The sequence below is a fragment of the Dermacentor silvarum genome, chromosome 3, assembly GCF_013339745.2.
Source record: "Dermacentor silvarum isolate Dsil-2018 chromosome 3, BIME_Dsil_1.4, whole genome shotgun sequence".
In the NCBI taxonomy this organism is placed as follows: Eukaryota; Metazoa; Arthropoda; class Arachnida; order Ixodida; family Ixodidae; genus Dermacentor; species Dermacentor silvarum.
Genome location: NC_051156.1, coordinates 138,703,696 through 138,719,420, shown reverse-complemented (window position 1 = coordinate 138,719,420; position 15,725 = coordinate 138,703,696).

Below are 15,725 nucleotides of genomic sequence, written 5' to 3'. Positions count from 1 at the left end.
TGAGCGGCTTTGGTAGCAATATGAATTGTAGTAAACATGAGCTGATTAAGTAAGCAGGTGTGCTGCGGCGTAAGTAGACCGACATGAAGAGAGACTCGATGACCACGAGAAGACGCGTGTGAAACGGTGGTGTTGATGAGAAGCGCTTCCCGTGGGCAGCGCGTGCGAAAGGACACACCTGTAGCGCTGCACTGCCGATCCGGGAAGCATTGCATGTGTAGCGTGCGTTGGAAAATGTCGCCCGACTAGTACTAACTGAATGAACAAGCATGGTGTGAGCGCGCACAAACAAACACGAATAGATCACACTGAATGGCTGCAGACGACGACTGTCAAAACGCTGGCAGCAAGCATACGCTGCAGCGGGCGAAAGTACGTGCGGTCTATCGCTTCAACGGAAACTGAGCGGCGAATGCACGGCGCATAAAGGTCAGAGCCATGTGGAGATAAGAGACGGTGCGGACGAGCGACGAGCGCGGTTGTTGGCAGAGTAGTAGTGCGCCCCCCCCCCCCCCCCCCCGCTCCCTCCGGCGCTGGCTTCCTGCTTCCTTGCTTGCGCGTGGGAGATGAGTGCGTTCGCTCTCCGTGATAGCGCGCGTCCCCGCACGCTTCCGCTCGGGCATACGGCGCGCGACGAAGATTTTATCTATACGGAACCTCACGGCGACGGCGACGGCGACGCCGACGGCAGAAATCCGGTTTAAGTGTCCATATAATTGCTATCGCAATAAAAGTTGATGTCTGTAAGGCCAATAGAATTTGCCAAAAGTTTGGATACAGATATCTCGAATTGCTGCTTGTCCCACACACCGTGAATGCGGCGACAACGCCAGGCCAAATTCCAAAGTCGACTTATCAGCTTCCGAAAATAACCCCACGAATGCACGCACAATTAATAAGGGGCCCTTTGGTGGGCCAGCGAACGCCGTTTGTAGTCCAAAGACCGAGCCACAGCCCAGAGTTGTCAAAACACAACAAAATATATTCTTCAAGCAAGGCAGTTACATACACACGTGCACATTTCGGCTAGACACATCACAATACAATTCAGATGGGTATTAACAAAACACTGGAAAATGACTAAGGACAAGCACTTAGAGTACAACACGTAAATTACAGAATGAATAGGACAAAGTGTCTAATCGTATTCACCCGTGCTGGCCTTGAGCCGGATGATCTCGGCGTAGCTCGAGGCAAATCTCGAAGTAACTTCTTCCGGAATTGCCTCGGTGGCCAGCTTGCCGGGGAATCCCCTTTTTCCGCAGACGGTCGGTCTTCACGTCACATCTCTTCACCGGCGCGGTCTGATCCCCGTTCTAACTCCCGCACGGCGCTTTTATAGATTTCGCCTGTGCTTCTGGAACATTCGGTCGGAGTCGTGATCCCGTAGCATGAACAAAGCCTGGGAATATTCCAGTTTTTTTCGCGTTTTCGACCGTGGCCGACGGAGTGTCGTCGAGGAGGGTGGTGACTCATCCGCTGGCGCGTCCTCGGGCTCCTCCCTCTCTCTCTCTCTCTCTCAACTCGCCGTTTGTGTCGGGGTATGGGGAGGCCACGTTTACGGGGGTATGAACCACTGCTTAAGGGGTTATGAGCCATTCATTGTCTTACGTAACGTACACATTTAATTTTGAAGCAATCTAATTTCGAAGAATGGCAAATGGCTGTGGCGGGCGAATGCTGCTAATCACACCAGCGAGCAAACTCGAGACATCAAACGCAAGCGACAACGGCGGACTGCGGTCATTCGCCCGACGTCACTGAATACCATCAGGGACATCGTTCTCTCCGTCACATCCGAACATGTGTGTAACCTCATAGTTGAGAATTACTTTAATGAACCATTGGGATTAACCCAGTGATAAACACCGGGGCCGCACGTTTCGGCTTCGCTCGTTAACCATCTTCACGGAGTGGAAGGGCCGACGAAGTTTTTTTCTCATTCCCGGCGATAGCTGCTACGGACACCGGACGCCGGCGGCTGCGATGGCGGACACCATCGCCAACCTAAACGGCTATTGGAACGAGCCCATAACAGCTTACACTGTAAAACGTCATTGAAATTTTACAACTTTGATTAATTCTTCCAATGAGATTGGTGTCAGAGATAACGACAAACGGAGTGGGAAAGGCAGGGAGGTTAACTATTTAATGAGCTTCATCTTCAACAAACAACTTTAACCATAAACGTCTCGCCTCAAACATCCGAAGTGAGTAGGGCAAGCTCTGTAGCTAGATTCGCCACAGGGCAGTGCTTTTCCTTCGTCACCAACATTGAGCCTCATGAACACGTTCAGTAAAGGTTCACAGGAAAACTGCTACGTTCCCTATGTGATATGCACGCATCGGGACAGTGAGGCGTAATATAACTTGTCGGCGAGGCAAAGAAGATAAATAAAGAAACATTCACGTTTTCGCTTTGACGCCACATGCCTTCATGCAAAGGAAGGTCTTTAACTTTAACGTGTATAAGCAAGCCGCGTGGGGAACGGCCGCTTGGCTCCACATGAAGACGCTCTACCGAGCCCCCCCTCCCCAATCTGCGAAAATGTAAAGGCGATGCCACTATCAACAGTGCCACCACATGCATCAAGGCGGTTGGCGGAAGCAGTGCAGTTGGTTCAATCAACTGAGCGAGCATAAACGAAACGATCCCTGTCGAGCCTCCAGTAGCGTCGTTCTGCAGTGTAGAGTTGTGGTCCGCTTTTCTTTTTTTTGCTTTTGTGGTCTGCGAGCTTTATGCTTTATGAGTTGTCATACGTGCTTCCCCGAGTGAATATGGTACAGAACTCAGGCGCGCACGGACGTAACCAAAAATGTCTAGCAGCGAGGCTTGTACAAGAATAGCTAATTTCAGTAATTGGTCGAACTTTTTGCTAAGAAGCAGCGCAGAGCAAGCGTGTCAGTTGTCCCGGTGAATATGCATTTCATTAAAAAGCACAGACGATCACAGGCATCAACCTTCATTCAGCAGCCAAGGAGATAATTCGATATAGTTGGTCGGTACGCCTTCATTTTGTGACATTGTGCCGAGTCAATAGATTTCTAGACCAGGAACACCACAACAAATATTTGCTCTCTTTTATTAACGTTTCTCCTGCACCTCGTTCATTCTAGAGTCACATCAGGCTGTACAGTTGTAAAGTAAGTGATTTGCTGTTTATTTAGCCAAAGGAACACAGTGGTTATGAAATCACGCACAGTACATGGCACAGGAATAATACTTAGTATTTTGACTTTATTAATGGACTACTAGAGCACGTTGCAAGAGCGTTTTCTTGTATTACACCCGATGCGCCCCCACCGCCATGTGCTCACTGAAGAATACCATAACCATCGCGATAGATGGGCTGGTGCAGTTGTAGACTACACAGCATAGCACTGCAGCAAGCCGAATTTGATGTACACAAGAAACGTCTTGCACTGAGAAGCATATTTTAAGCATGAAAGGCTTTTGGCTCCTGTTGTCGGCGGCCATCAAGTGACCTTGAGTCAAACGCCAGAGCAGTTATGCGGCCACTCAACGGACTCAAACGAGAACATCCGGCCGGGCATCGTTCTGAGAACAAATCGAGATCATCCGGGCAACCAGTCAAAACTTAAGACAATGTGGTCTCTGACCCCGAACCATTTGTACAGGACCGCATTACATACGTTAGTTACTGCGTAAACAAGTTACAAAGAATATTGCTTCCGATGTAGGAAAGCACTAAGTTTTTCTCAAGCTTAGATTCGTGCTGCAAATGTAGTGGAAGAGAGAATGGTGGCTGGCTGAGCAGTGCCCAACTCCCATTTTGCTCATCACCAAGCGCAGGCACTTTCTCACCAGGGAGAACGAGCAGGTTTATGCTTCCGAAGAAACAGAGCAACGACGTACTAGATGGATGACGGTTTTCCTAACCCGCGCGACACAAAGACGAAGCTATGTCAGTCGAATACCTGCTTTGCTGCTAGTAAGAAGATTGCAATACCCTTTCATGTCTTCGCTTCCTATATATATCTGTGGTATATATCTCCATGTACCTCCATTGTGCGTTGGGTATGGCATGATAGATGCTCTGAGCGCGTTAACAGGAAAATATTTCGAAGGAAAAGCAGACGTTGCGTCCGTCAGGCAAAGCGAAGCGAGACAGCATTCATTTATGTACAGGAAATGAAGCAGAACTGAGCTTCATTAGCTGCATGACAGATCCGCCCAATGGATCGCTCGGCGCCACTGCTCCTTTCCGCGGCAGAAGCGGGACACCGGTGTCCTGAGATGAAGGAGAAGAGCGATGATAAGAATCGGTCCTCTTTTGCTATATTGAGAGACGCACGAAGGAAGATAAATGAATAATGACACTTGGGCCACGGGTTCGGGGAGAGAAATATGGAGACCGCAAGCTCGGGTTCTCACTCTTTTGTGGCGGTCACAAAAGGGTCATAGTCAGCTAGAAAGCGTAGTCAGCAGGCTCGAGAGGATCGCCAGCCACTTTTCGAAGAGACAGCGACTGTGCCATTCTTGTAGGGAAAGCGCCTTTAGAGCTGGCCGGAGTAAGTAGGCACTTCCATAGGCGGTGGCTCGTTGCACTTAAAGCCAGAGTATGACGTCACTTACTAAAGACTTGACGCTTCCCAAACGCTATGAAGCACTTAATTATAGAGTATATTAACGAAGGCCTCAACATCCAGCCAAACGTTTATATTAGAATGAACCGCTAAACATAGCCTGAAAACTTGCTTATTCAGTTGAATTAGTTCAAGCTTCTACAGTTTTAATCAATTCATTTGTTTACTACAAGACTCAATGGCACGCCTGAGCAATATCAGTGCAATAATAATTTGGATTTCTGATTAACTGAGTGGCGATAATGCTGGTCACATTTGATAAGCGCAGCTTTAATGCGATCAGTTCGGCGTATCACGTGCACATAAAGAGAAACGGCCACGCCCCCGAGTTTTTTTTTTTTCATGTGCAACTAAGCATTATCAATTTATTACATACGCTTAAACATCGTGTGACTACGCCAGTGAACCTGTCGTACACTGTAACAACAGACAAAACAGATCCGGAACTAGATGAGGCATGCGTATGCGGCAGCAAAATTCCGGAGACCACTAAGCACATCCGAATGGAATGCGAAGGAATTTACCCAATGAGAACTGTAGGTAACGTACACCTTCCAGAAGCACTTGGATTTAAAGTGGACGCAAGCAGAGTATTGGTGGAAAAAAACAGGGAAGAGATTGAGACGACCGGATCTCTTACAGTCACAGATAGCGGTACAAGGTAGATTTTGAAGGAAGAACAAAAAAAAAAAAAGATTGAGGAGATGTATACAAAAATTCTAGATAAAAACATGCATAGCATACCTGATTAAGTCAAGCAGGTTAGGTGACTATTTCTAACCACTCTGTTCCAAAGGGGATGCCATTAAATCATCATAATGTGCCGCTCAAGTTGGGAACCACTACTCGGAACAAACTGGTTACCCACAGTGGTTCCCAAATGACCCACTGTGTGCGAATGTTTGGTCCAACTGATACGGCGACAAAAAGCACGAGAGTTACGGCTAACAACACTGAGCATGTTGCATTCAATACAAGTTTCGACACGGATTCTTGTTCCGTCCATAGCAAGCTTACAAAAAGAAGTAAGGACAAGTTTCTTAATTTTTTAAAGGCTTGTGCGTTTTGCTTTCAAAGTTCAAAATATGTTTGCAATATCCGGAAGCCTTTTCAAATAATATCCTGTTAATTATGCAGCATTTCCTACCTCGAGCGCTGGTCTATTATTCAAGGGCACCTGGCGTTTTCGTCACTGAGTTAGACACTAAACTTTACGCAGAATATCATACGTGTGACCGAGCCTATTGCAACTGGGCAAGTTAGTCTACGAGTAATAAAAAAATATCATATCTAAAATCTGCAATGTCGTCTATCACAAGTATAACGTATGATACGTATAAAACATCGGACGCGTACACGTGCAAATCTGCGCTAGATTATTTAGTTTACAGACCTAGGCGGTTGCAAAGCGCGGTCAATAACTTACGCACAGATACTTTCAAAACGCTTCCTGCGGCGTATGCACCTCCAAAACTGCAGAATGCGCTCACTGAACTTCTGTGCAGGAGAAAGACTGAGAAAGGCTCTGAGTAGTCTCTTGAAGGCTCGATTCTCGCTTCCTGAATTTACTTTTCGTTTACGTTCTCTTCCTGGCTACGATCGTGGCCGTAATCTTGCTAAACTAATGTTTTTACGTTGCGCGTTGGCAACCACACTTCCAGTTCCTGAATATTTCACGCTGCAGTATTGCTCGCATACGTTTCCAAATAAAAGAAAATATGAAGTTGATTGTGTTTGCGCCCTGCTTAGTGTTCACATAGCACCCCGCAGTGATTAACAAGAACGAAACTTGAAGGCCACGTTTTCTCGGACAGCATGCGATAGAACCGACCAATTATAGCCACCATGTCTTGGACAACCTGTATGGCGACATGTTTGTTCAAAAGGTTTGTGTAAAAGGTTTGTTCGCATTTTCTTTTTGAAAATCCAGGCAAGTAACAGGACGAATCGTTATATAGAACGATCTCGACCATAAAATGTGATCTTTCTGGGAATATTGAGTAAAAGCAAAATGGAAGTGTGCGCAAAAGCTTTTTTATGGATTTTAAGGAAAAAGACGCAGATAATTTGTGTGAGTGGAAGAAAGCAAGAAAGAAGGGGCAAAATGGAGGGAAAGAGAAAAGGACAAAGAAAAGTAATCAAGGCGTTTCATGTCCCGGCGCTCACGTTAGTTAGCGGTTAGCGATGTCGTAACTGTAGCGACACCGGTCATAACAGGGCTCCTATCACACGGGTCTTCGCTGTTAGCACTCTTTGCCAATTCTCGGGTGCGTGAAAAAATATTTGCATATGTGTCTTTCGTTTATGCCGCGTGCGCGCTAGAACTACAGAAGCTGGCTCTTTCGATTGCATGCATTGATAGTCGACCACTATTTGACGACTTTGTTTCGATCAATAGCCTGACGCAAAGAGTACTGCCGCGATTATGAGGGCAGCTAGGACTAAACATTTTATAAGGAACTTGGATGACAGCGCGGCATTTGACATGCCGCAGGCGAGATGTAGCTGTTCATATAAACTTCCTCCTGCGCTTCATCATCACACATCGCTCATTTCTTACTTTGTCCCATTTCCCCCCTACAAAATAGCCGAGGAGAATAAGGTCCAACTTAGGATGATCACTGCGTTCCGTAAAAAAAAAGGAAAAGAAAAAAAGTCGGCAGTATGATACACTCCTGTAACACCTGAAGGCGAAAGCCTTTCACACTTGGTTATGCGCCGTCTCACATCGACGCATTGCTGCTTTCGCAGTTGGGCTTCTTCGGCTCGTTTTCGGCGCTTAGCTGTGACTTCGCGCGCTCGTATAGCGAGGTCACACTCGCGCCAATGGTGTTACTCTTCGACTGTAAATTGCATCCTTTTAGTAGGGGATTGAAACGTATGCTGGTCAGCGTTTCGTAAGGGTGATTTCAATGAAAGTAGGCACTGTTCGCTTCAATTTGCTGAACGCTTGTAGCCGCAGCCGTACGGGGGTATGAGCCATTGCAATTCTTGCTTGCTTACGGGGGTATGAGCTGTTGTGAAGAATAGGTGTTTTTTTTTTGTACCACTCGACTAGACACCGCATTTCTGTACGTTGTATACGCGATTCCAATGAATGCATGTACTGTTCGCTTCCCTTTGCAGAGTGCTTGCAGTCTCTGCATTACGAGAGGGATGAGCCATTGTATTTTGCTTGCTTTAGGGGGTATGAGCCATTGCTGATGATGACAATTATTGTACCATTGAACCGGACGACGCGTTTTTTTTTTTTTTTAGGACCATCAGTGGTATGAGCCAGTTAAGGCTTTCGCCTTAAAAAAAAGGTGTCTTTCTCGCGCATTCGCTGAAACTCAGGGTGCGGAAAAGAGGATAACCATTCTCAAAGTATTATCCCATAACTGTATACCTACACCTGCACTGTACACATGCGTTGCTGCACCGAAAGATGGGCTAACGCACGAGGTAATGGAGAAGTGTAGTCTTTACCGCAGACCCGAAATGAGTTTCCATGTCGTGTTTCTAACGCAGCACACCAGCTAAGCTTTTAAAAAAAAGATTTGGTTTCGGCGAACGAGGATAGTAGCATGCACTAAGAATCTGAGGTCCCTATATGAAAGACGCCTTCGACATTTGATTAATAAACGCTCTCCCGCGTGACATCAGGGCCAGTTCGAAAGGCACCAATTAATGACTGGCAACGTCACGGTCTGCTGTGCAGTTCAGTGTGCACCGGAATCCGCTGATTCTTGGTGTACGGACGCGTAAATGAGAGCATCACAGTGGGTTCTGTGGCCGGAAGAATGCGGGGAATTTCTCGTCTTGGTGCGATTGCGGAAAATAATTATCATGGGCTGGATTGCAGGAGTGTTCAATGTGAGGGAGCAACGATGTGCATGCTTAAGTGGTCTTATACCTGCCAAATTTTTCGCGAGTTCGGTGTTCAGGGTGTTCACTTTGCGAATAAATGCTCTAGATGTTTCCCTAGCAGCCTATGCGCAGAAGATACCACAGTCAGGACCACGTGCCACAGTCTTGTGCTACCAGCGGCAGTTTCTCAAATCACTTCTAGCATCATTAGGAACATTTCATTTAAAGAGGCCGTCACATCAAAAATTATTGCGTGTGGAAAGTAGCGTCGATGCCATCTATTCATCCACCGCTCTCTACTGGTGATATCTTAGGCGGAGTGACATTCGGACCTCTCACAGAGCGTGCAATGGAAAAAAATTGGAAGATAAGCGTGCCGGTATCATGCAGTCGTTATGGTACCGTGCAATAGATCTGTCATAAGGGAGTCATGATCGCAAGTCAGCCTCTCGATGCCAGTGGGTAGAGCCTGCGGTGAAGCAAAAAACACGAAATTCTTTAACTGTGGTGGATAAGCACAGCCAAACAAAAAAAACGAATTACATATATATATATATATATATATATATATATATATATATATATATATATATGTGTGTGTGTGTGTGTGTGTGTGTGTGTGTGTGTGTGTGTGTGTGTGTGTGTGTGTGTGTGTGTGTGTCATCCTGGAAATTCATTTCAAGTGGATGCGTCTTGCAAACCCACTGGCTACAATTCGTAAATTGCAATATGCGTCGTAAAATATTTAACTAAGAAGTTCATTAGTCAATGTTTGTTATTATCTGAATATGTGCTTGGTTTTCTCGTGCGACTAATGTCCGCTTCTTCAAATAACCGACCTCAACGCTAAGAATTGTGCTACCTGTCGCAGGTGATGTTTTAACATTACTTAAACCTAATTTTGAATGCCCGATATATATATATATATATATATATATATATATATATTATTTCTGACATACTCCAGACCACTGTTTGGTTCTTGCAGGACGGGCACTCATACAGTGTAAAACACCATGTGAGTGTAAGAAAAGGAAAAAAAAGAAAACAAATGATAAAGCTTATCACACGATAAGTATTACAAAAGTCCTTGAAGCGGACTCAGCCAATAACGAATAGCGTATGGTTATTGCATGGTATTCCGTTAAGGTGTGAGGCCAAGTGAAAATTGTAATTTTTTTTCAAAATGTCAATGTTTTGTTTTCTGCTTTGTTAAATGAGGAATTTATTCTACATCATTTTGCTGAAAAAAGTATCTTCCTACGCAGTTTCTTTCAAAAGATACATAAAAAAATGTAAACCCACCCGGCGTCTACGAAACCGAAACTGAAAGTGCCAGTTTTCTGTGGAACAGAAAAAATGCCCTGGTTTGCAGTTATTTGCTGGTTATTTAATAATCGTATCACGTAAAAAGTGTAGCAATGCCATAATAGCATTTTCAACATTTTATTTATCAATTAAAATAATAAACACCTCACCAGGTGGACGTGCAATCTTTTGCACGTGTTGTTTACGTTATGGAGGCTGCACGCGCGCTAAAGGAGAACCGGATCGTGTGATGGATGTGTTTACTCTCTGTCGCTTACTTTTTCTTACTGGCAGCCAGAGAATGGGGAAGTTTAGAGCGCAAAGACGCACAAAATTAAAGTTTGTTGGCAATCAGTACAAGGCGACGGACCTGGAGACGTACAGCAAATACCTGTAATACTGAAAAGCAGGCTAGAAAAAAAAGGAAGCCGAGGTGTAACACGAGCAAAATCAGACAAGGGCAAGACCCAAGACAAAACTGGCTACAAATATAGGGGATTTTAGCTCTCCTGATCATCTTATGTAAGCGCTATGCTTTGAAATCTTTTTGTTGATTTTCTCAGAACTCATCTTTTTACGATTTCTTCAAACGCAAACATTAATAACTTTTTCCCTAATAAAGATTTTTTGTGAAACTTGGCACAATTATTTCTCATGTTATTGGGTGTGCAATGAACCTCAGCAAGTAAAATCGTGCCTCAAGTTTTGATATGGAGGCCGTTTACACCAAGGTGCACCCATTGGAAGCACACATGTTTTTGGTTATTTCATCACTACGCTTCGATAATTAATCTGATCTCAATAATTTTGGTTCATTGCACAGATCAAAGCCTCTCCTATATCACTACCAAAAATTGTGTTTTTTTATCGAGTTTAATTAGAGTTATGACTGTTGGCGTGAGACCCACATTTAATCAAATTTTTCAATTAATAAAAATATTGAAAAAATAATGCAAACTTAAAAACGCTCACATGGGCCTAAAAAAGTGTGCTTTATGATGTAGACCAATAATTTGTATTGTTTATCCTTTTTTAAACTTTTTTCCCCAGCACTTGGCCTCATACCTTAAAATAGATAAGTGGATGAAAGCTACGTCACTAACCACCATTTCTGAGGGACTCCGAGTTGATCGAATGGAAACCATGCGAAGTGAGAAAACGCTCCAAAAGATCTCTTTGCGTGTCTGCTTTCCCGAAAAAATATGGCTTAAGGTCCTTCAATATTTTTCACAAGATGAAACAACATAGGTTGAAGAGAATGAGGTCAGACATAATCGGTTCAATACAAAAAGATGAAATGTAGCAGGTGCTACCTACAGGGAAACTAAAAAATAAAATTATTGCCGTGCACGGAATCCGCCAGTGGCGCTTGACAAATGGGAAAGCGCAAATATCCCCGAAAGTCTAATGCAGCTGGAAAAGAAATGCAAGCAAAACGAGCGCTTGCAATGTCCAATAGACCACAGTCTATGCTCTAGACGCAAATGAACTTTGTTCGTGCTCTCATTTGTCACCGCCGAGACGAGCCTGCCTAAAGCGCACAGCTCACGCAAATCCACCGCAACAGCTGTCTACTGCAAAGCCTGGAATTCGTCATCGGCTCCTTTGATCTTACTATCCCTCGAGTTTTCATTCCATCTCTCTCTCTTTTCTTTCAATTTCCACTGGGCAAATAAACAAAAAGTGAAGTTTTGCATACATTGAAAAATCTAATTTTAGAGAAGAAAAGAAAGAACAAATGAAAAATAACGGTTTTTGAAGCTGTTGCATAGAACCAATCGATGCAATGCGAAACGAACTCACAGAATGCTCGTCCTGCAAAAGAAAGAGAATTTTAAACCCGTTCCACGCTTGTGAAACCTGATGAAACAGCAGTGCTCTGCAAGCGTGGTGCATAGCCTACGCTTGCAGAGCACTGCTGTTTCAGCGTGGGTGCATAGCGTATGTTCAGTCATTAGCGGTCCCTTTACTAAACAAGAGGTAGAGGTTGCCATTGATCAGTTACCCATGTCAAAAACTCCCGGTCCCGATGGCATTTCGGGTGAATTTTATAAAACCTTTAAGTCAATTCTTACGCCTGTTCTACTGAATATATTTTTAACAAGTTTTGAACTAGAGGAATTACCACAGCCTTTCACAAAAAGCCACACAGTGTTAATACCTAAAAGTACTGACAGAGAAAAATTACGTTCTGTTGATGGTTATAGACCGATTACATTGTCAAACGTGGACTACAGAATTCTTGCAAAAATTTGTCCAATCGGTTGCAGGTAACGATTTCAATTCTTATTGGCCCTCATCAAACATGTGGTATCAAAGGCCGTTCTATACAAACTAACATACACGTCGCTCGCACAGTTCTTGAGTGCTGTTCGACTTCTTATGATCAACTTGCAATGCGCTAGATTGACCTCGCAAAGGCATTTGATCGGGTCCGGCATTCGTTTTTATTTTCTCTTCTAGAACACGCCAATGTAGGATCCACAGTGCTTAATGGCGTTCGACTTTGTTATAGTCATTGTACAATCGCTTTGTTGTCAATGGTAGCCTCTCTAATCCCGTCCACATCCGTTCTTCAGTGAAACAAGGATGCCCTATGTCCCCACTCCTCTTTGCCCTTTACTTAGAACCACTCTGTTTGAGCATATTGAACTGCAGCAGTGTTCGTGGTTTTAATGTTTTTGGTAATGAGGTAAAAGTTTTAGCATACGCTGATGATATTGCAATTTTCTGCAAAGACAAGCCCAGCATCGATAAAACTCTTTCTATCATAGAAGAGTTTGGTTCTGTTTCCGGTGCACGGATGAATAACACTAAGAGCTCAGGGCTATGGTTTGGATATTGGGCCATTACACCATCACACTATGCTGGCATTGAGTGGTCCTGTGTGCCACCTAAATATCTAGGAGTTCCACTGCATGCCTACAAGTTCAGTGCACACTACTGGAGAGAGCGCGTTCCAGCCCTCCAGCGCTACACAAGTACCTTTGTCCCGCACCGTCTATCAATATTTGGAAGAGCAGAAGCCTGCAACATGTTTTTGGCAACTAAAGTTTTCTATGTCTTTCAGGTTCTTCACTGCGCAAGGCTTTACATTCAACGTTTCATAGGATTTTTTCAACGTTTATATGGTCTTCCAGTTTCGAACCTATGAGACGCGACAACATTTTTCGACCAGTGAGTGCTGGAGGGTTAGGCTTGGTACATTTATATGTCCGACAGTTAGTCTCGCGCTTTTCTTTTTTCGGGATAGTCTCATCCGGTATTACGAGCTTTCATGCAGGTTAACCTGGTTCATGTCCTGCCAGAATTGGTGGTGTCCTCAGATTTAATTTCTAGACCTTGTTTATGGGGGTTTATGCGTGAGGTTTATTTCTCTATTTCTTTCCTGACTGTTCGATTTTCTAAAGAATATTTGTTTACTGTGTCCACGAAAAAATCTTTATAAAGATGTAATATCGATGTTGTTCCCTCCACCGTTTTATCGATCCGTATACATCACATTACCTGGACATGATGTGCTTGCAAGAGTGCGCAAATGCCAGTTCCCCCTTCTACAAAACCTTTTTTTATAAATTACACACTGAAACATTACCGGTTAAGACATGGCTGCATAAAAAGAAATTTTTCGTTTCGTCTGTTAACTGTCGCCTATGTGACGTGCCGGAAACCATTGAACACTGTTTTATATAGTTTGTAAAGATGCCATTTTATTTGGGGATGTTATCCATAGAAATTTGCAAAAATATTTTGATCTAAATTCTCACAGTATCCGATATCTTGTTGCACGTATGAAGATGTTCCATTGGATATGTTTTACTGATGGGCCTTCATAGCCGATGGAAATCTCGTATGCAAGACCGAAATGCAGAAAAAACAGTTTCCTCGAGATCACATTTCCTTCAGATGATCATACACTTAAAGGACATTTACGACCAAGAAGAATGTCAGCCGGCTTGGTATCCACTTTTGATTAGGTGTTTGACTTCCCCTTACAAGTTTTTGCTGTGAAGACGGTGTTGCTGTGTCTGACGTTATCTTCATATGGACTGCTCGTTGACGTTTGATTAGTTATGTCCACCTAGTGCTCATATTATTGTAAATAGTTCCTGTATATACAACATTTCATTCATTGTAATAAATACCATGTTCAAAAAAAAAGTGGGTGCATAGCGTAGTTGGTATGACGCTCGCCTTCCAACCGTGAGTACCCGGGTTCAATCCGCCTCTCTCTCTTTCTTCTCTCTATCTGTGTGTTTCTTTCATATCTGTCTTTTTTTTCTCTGTGTGTATCGCTTTCTTTCTCTCGCTCATCTTTTTCTGTTTCTCTCGCACATAGCAAGTTGTGCTACAATCGCCAGTACATGCAAAACCATATGGTTCCCGTAAATGCACGTTCTGCAAGAGTGGTTGTATAGCGCAGTGGTTGTGACGCTCGCCCTCGCACCATGGGTACCCGGATTCAAATTGCGCCTCGCCAAGAAAGTTTATTTTGTTTTATTTATTTATTTATTTCTCTCGCTCTCTGTATGTCTCTCTTTCTTTCTCTCTCTGCAGTTTCTCTCCTCATTTCACACTCTCTCCACTTCGCTCGAAACTGCGAACACCATCACTCCGAAGGAATCAGCCTCGTCCTGAAACAGCTCCGCTGTCAAAAAGAAAAGGAATGATCGAAGAAGACCCTAAAAGCGTGTGGTGTTCCACCCAGTATCAAGACAGATGCGTAGTATGAAACTGTCAATAATAACGGAAACAGCAGAAAAACAGCTCAGCTGTCGCGTAACTCTTAACGCTGCCTCGATTCTTGTAGTTCGTCTACAGAGAGTATATTGTAGTTCGTTGTAGTTTGACTAAGGAATATATTGACGGCCATGGAAACAGACAACTGTTCCTATTATCTCCTGCGGTACCGAGTAAATGTCATCCTTCCCCGAAACAATGCGTAACCACATGGGTCTTCGTGCTTCATTCGAAGCAGGATCTCTTTTGAGATCCTAACGCGCAAAGGCACTGATAGAGCGATAACCTAATCCGAAAATGTTTCCTACAATGACGTGATAAAATTACAGCCTCAGTTATTCCCAGCAATATTTTGCGCTTTATCAAACCCTATAGCCAGCCAGGCATACACTCTATGTCACAATTTATGCATTGAGTAGCACTGCGCTTGCGTTAGCTTGCTGCGGCTTCGGCAGCTGTCGCAGCGCGCTCGTTTTTGACACCTTACTATTGTTAGACGGACACAAACTGATTCTGAACAACGAAGTCATTACTTCAGTTTTAATCTCGCAGCAAAGACCCTTGGGTCTCTGCTCTTATAGTAACTATGATTTTCTTAAGGTTTGGCTTCAGGTATATACGAAAAGGATAAATTGCTATACCGCGGTATGGTCAAGCAATCAACGTAAAATGCTCCGTACGCCGAAAGAGGGCATCGGTGCCTGGCATTGTGAACTTTCGGCAACGCTTCCAAATAATGAGTTGCGGGCCTCTTTGACCGAGAGGATCAATGGTGGCATTAAGTGGTCGGATTATGTGGGTGGATGTCGGCGGAATAGTCCCACTGTTTTTTTTTATCCTTTGGATATTTCTGCCAGATTTTATCGGTGCCTATTTTAATTTTTTGTATATTTGGGTCCTCTATCTGATTCTCCGAGTCAGATTGCAAAAAACTCACGATCCGGGTTGGAGAAAGCGCACGCTACCCGAACGGCGGGTCACTTTCAGGGTCACTTTACCGGTGCGTGACTTACGGTTGAGCCGCCATCGTCGGCTCACCCTCGCACGGTTTCGCTAGTGCATGCAGCACACGGCGCGCGGTGACGATGTTCTAGCCCTTGGACATTATACAGAACATCACGGCGACGGCAGATATGCGGCCTGGAGTGTCCAAATAATTGCTATCGCAATAAAAATGGTAGGCTACGAACGCGACCGCTACAGTGGTCGTCGCTTGCAAG